At 49.3% G+C, this 4,926-nt stretch overlaps 1 pseudogene; it reads right to left on the bottom strand.

Annotated features, from left to right (window-relative positions):
* Positions 1–3,336: 3,336 nt before the first annotated feature.
* LOC146834545 (28S ribosomal RNA) lies at positions 3,337–4,360 on the bottom strand (annotated as a pseudogene).
* Between the last annotated feature and the right edge of the window lie 566 nt (positions 4,361–4,926).

The raw sequence follows: 4,926 nt of genomic DNA, 5'->3' as shown, positions 1-4,926 counted from the left end.
TCCCGTAACATAGGCACCCTTGTGCCATGGTGCAAAGGTGTCTGCTTCAGCGTTAGGCAGCCTCAAGTCCGCCAGCACAGAGAGAGGGCTCAAGAGTGCTATGTCTTAGCAGATATGGCGCTGGTCAGCTCTCTCCCATTCATGCAACACAGTGCTGCAACTTTGCTTGCCTCCCTGTGTTGTGTCAACGTTTAGTGAGTATGCCCCAATATAGCATGTCTTGTGAGCTGCATTATACTAGCAACGTTCTCCGGTAGACTTACAGAAAAACAGAGAAAGTGGCACTGAGAAGTCTTATTTATCAAAATTGCAGTACATATATGTGAAAAGAGGTTACAATTGAGATGATTAAAGAAAAAATCACAAAAGGTCAAATCTTATTGTGGAAACCCAATTTCATGTAGTTCACTTAATGCCCATGCTTTTTGCGAGAATTCTGCATTCTTCGAGAGGAAAAAGCTAGGCAACACCCCTTACTTATCTGCTTTTCAGTTCTGCGTGTTGTGCATAATTACCAGTTTTTCTCACCTAAGTAGGTGTAATTAAGATTTTGCTCAGGCCAATTCAATATGAAGTAGTGCAGTTCAATATATTTTTTCTTCATGATTTGGGATGAATGGCTGACATCATATCATTATTTTAACAGAGTGCAGCATACGTTGTAACCATAAACCTTTAAATTACTCAGCAAGCATTCTACATATGCCGATTATTTTCAGAACTGCAGATCTCAGCAACCCTTGGTGGGATAATCAAGCGGTAGTTTAAATGTTTCCTTGAATTGCGACGTAATCTATCTTTTTCGTTAAATACATAAAGAGAAATATCTTTTTATTCTGTGAGGAAAACTTTGCTGTATTATTTACCTGTGTTGAAAAGAGCAAACTGGATGGTTAAAAGCTAAAATTGTAAGAGATTAATATTTAAATAAGCCTATGTGCTGACCCAATACATTGTATGTCTCTTAACATTTAGCTATCTTACCTTATTGTTCAGTTAATCATAAGCACTCTGCGGGACCAAAATGATCAATTTGTGTCATAACTTGAATACATGGACCAGAGCCATTCTAGTTGCGTACTTGTTTCATGCACAAATATTTCTATTGTCTATGGATTCCAAATTGATGACACAGATATCATGGTCATGGTTTTCATTAATTAAGTAAGTCAATCAGATATGACGAGACAACACAACAGTCCTTTTTTTCAGGCATTCATTGCCCTGAGAAGAATGTTTTTTGAGGTCCCTCCCTAAATAGACCAAGCATGCCCAATTGATCGCAGTATTTAGCTCTGGCCAGACCCTCCCAGGGCAGGGCGCCCTGCACTGGGATGTCAGCTTTGCATCCCTGCCTGCTCTTGGGGAAGGCAGGCTCGGAGGAAAGGCCCACCAGGCGTGACTGGGAGGAAATCATGGACCCAGGTAAGGGGTTCTTGAAAACCCTGTCCCATATAATACGGAGGATGGTTACCCCTTTCTTGTAATACGTGTGCACCAACTCGCAGAGGGGACCACCAGTGCAAATGCACCCCACCTCCTGGAGCCCTGGCTGGGTTCGAAGAAGCAAATTAGCCCCCTACGGGACTTCCAGGGCAGTACGGTCACCTGGATATCCAATTGGAGAGCATGGCGCACTACCAGATGGCCCGGGTGCACGGAGTCCCTGCTGGGTCCCAGGTAAGGGCGAGGGGGGCCTGATGGAGCCCCAACCTGGGTCCTTGGAGGCACTTTTACATGGCAGCAAAGCAGGGGAGGCATTCCTGGGCATACAGGACACCCATTCTGGTGGGTAAGAGGACAAAGACCAGGGCCCTGGGCTCCCGGGGCCCCCAGAGCCCTGGCCTCAGACCCTATCTGAGATCCTGAATCTGGCCACGCAGGGAAACCTCCCTGGGCCCATCCATCCTGGGTGCATTCCCACACGGCCTGTCAGGGCACCTAGCCCAGGACCAGGGAGGCTCCCAATGCCCACCAGGGACCTGGCCCAGGGGCCCAGTCAGACCTCCTGGACCAAGACATGCAGAGGAGGCCTCCTGGGCTGTTTGTGATGGATGCGGAAGGCTAGAGGATGGAGCCTGGGACCGGAGTGCCCACCTCATTGCCCAGTGGGGGTCACAGGGCCCCAGTCAGGGCCTCTGAACCTGGCCACGCCGACAAAAGACTCCACAGGCACTTTACAACACTAGAGGCTGGAGCACGTAGCCGAGGGCCCCAGTGGTCTTGCAGCCCTGAGTATGCTGGCCCCCTGACCCTGCGCAACCCCGTCAGGGTACTCTGTGTGCTGCTGAAGCTCTGACCTGGGGCACAGTCAGGCTTTTGCAACCAAGCAGCCCAAAGCTACCAGAGTCCGGTCTGGACCACAAAGCCCTTCCCTGTGAGCTTTGCATCAGTTAGTGCCACAGCATGGAGCCCAGGTCCTGCCTGAGCTCTGACCTAGGGCACAACTGTGACCTCCCTCTCTTCCGGGGAAGGGGTGAGAGGCTTCCCGGGCCTGCCACTACCCCTTTATCAGGACCCGCTTGATCTTAGCAGAGTGGTAAGCCTTGCGCCGGGGCTGCCAACGGTACATTCTGGGTGCTGTGGGACATCGACAGACACTGCCATTCGAGACCAGGCCCAGGCATCTTTTGGGGGCTTCTCAAAGCTCTACCAGGCTTGTGTTCGAGCTCGGAAGGCACCCGGGAGGGCTGAGCCTACCTGTAGGGCTGCTCTATGCTCTGGCCCCAAACTCAGTGGGGGAGCAAGAGAGTCCTTCCTGGAGCCTGGGCCTGTGGAGCTAAAAGTGTTAAGCCCAACCCATCTCACACCTTCTCCCCCAAAGGTCTGCCCAGGAAGCCCATTTTCCTCCACTATTAAGCCCCAGGAAGTGGGGGCTTAAAGAACCCGGGAGGAGGGAGACAAAAATCTGAGTAAGCCCCACACACTCCCCGCCTTCCATCTGGTCAGCCAGCCGGCCGGGCCATCTTGTCAGCCAGCTCAGCAACCAGATGTCCCGGGAGGACTGGTTGACCAGATGGCCCAGGACAACCCAGCAACCAGATGGCCTGGGATGACCCAGGCCCCAGGCACACAGCAGTGCGATTATGACAAGAGTGTCCGAGCATTCTGAGGCTGGCACTCAGGAAGCTTCTTGCTGACCTGCAAGGGATCGAGCCCCTGTCTCTGTACCCAGCATTGCAGGGCAGGAGAGGGAGGCTCCCCATGCTGGGTGGGCCTTGGTGGGGGTGGCCTACTGTGGGACCACAAACCCCTCCGCATCCCTCCTGTCGGCTTGGCAGCAGAGGGACCCCCGGGTGTGGTGGAGGGCTAGCACAGATGCCCACAGACAGAGACAAAATGTTGGCTCAGAGGATGACTTTCAAAAGTTCGCAGGAAGGTAGCTGCTCTGCTACTTACAAAACTCTGATCCAGAATCTAGCAATCTACGAATGGTTTAGCTCCGGGTGCCCCAATAACATGGGGTGCACTAGGGGTGATGGAGGCAGCCCCCGTCTGTATATGCTTCAGTCCCCAAGTGAGTGGCTCTACACACCGGCCCAAGAGGCCCACTATCCCAGGCCAACCCTGGATCCACAGCACTGCAGTATCATTACGGTTCTAGGGAGATTCTGACTTAAAAGTGTTCAGTCATAATCCCATAGATAGTAGCTTCGCCCTATTGGCTCCTCGGCTAAGCACATACACCAAATGTCTTAACCTGCGGTTCCTTTCGTACTGAGCAGAATTACTATTGCTACAAAACATAGGTCAAAACTAAACTATCTCATGATGGTTTAAACCCAGCTCACATCCCTAGTAGTGGGTGAACAATCCAATGCTTGGTGAATTTTGCTTTACAATGATAGGAAGAGCCGACATTGAAGGTTAAAAAAGTGACATCGCTTTGAATGCTTGGCTGCTGCAAGCCAGTTATCCCTGTGATAACTTTTCTGACATCTTCTGCTTGAAACCAAACACTCAGAAAGATTGTGGGCCCCGTTTTCATGATCTGTATTCATACTGAAAACTGAGATCAAACAGGCTTTTGGCCTTCTGCTCCATTGGAGTTTTCTGTCTTCTCCAAGCTTGCATTAGGACACCTGCATTATTGTTTGACATGTGTACCCCCCATTCAAACTCCCCAACTCCCACTGTGCCCAGAGCAGGTCACGCCCATTGGGCACTGGCGCTTGCAACCCCCGCCCCACTTGATAAGTGAAAGAACTATGAGTATTGGTATTTCACCGAGGGCCTTCCATGAGTAGTGGTATTTCACCGGCGGACCGAGGGCCTCCCACTTTTAATACACATCTCATGTCGCCTCACCGTGCCAGACTAGAGTCAAGCTCAGCAGGGATTTCTTTCCCTTCTGATTTTTCCGGGCCTGTTCCCGTGACTGTGGTTTTGCTAGATAGTAGGTAGGGACTGTGGGAATCTTGTTCATCTATTCATGCACATCAATAATTAGATGGCAAGGCATTTGACTATTCTAATACCACCACACAGTGGTTCATTCTGAGTTAGTATTGCTACCCATCAGAGTCAAATCGGTCTTGCTTCCAACAACACAACATTTGTTCCAGAGTACAGCTGCACTTAAAGCTGTCCTCACATGAACCAGATTCACCCATAGGATAGACATAGTACACGCTCCACTGCTACTCTAACAATTTAAATTGCCTATTAATTGTCCTGAAAAAAGTAAGGATGTTAGCATGTCAATAATCACCATTATATGATGTGCACAGATTATGTGTAAGCAATTACTTGAAATCTATCCTGAATTCAAACACACATCAATTATCATTATGTACACATGTATATCTATATTCACACACACAACTATTCTAATACTAAAGCTAGCAAATAAGCATTCCTAATTCTAAATCTATGATTCATTTCTAAATATGTTAACTGTGACAAACTTTTAAGTTAAACTCTAAA

The sequence above is a fragment of the Triturus cristatus genome, chromosome 4_2 (genome assembly GCF_964204655.1).
Source record: "Triturus cristatus chromosome 4_2, aTriCri1.1, whole genome shotgun sequence".
Lineage (NCBI taxonomy): Eukaryota > Metazoa > Chordata > Amphibia > Caudata > Salamandridae > Triturus > Triturus cristatus.
This window is presented reverse-complemented; position numbering and strand designations above follow the sequence as displayed.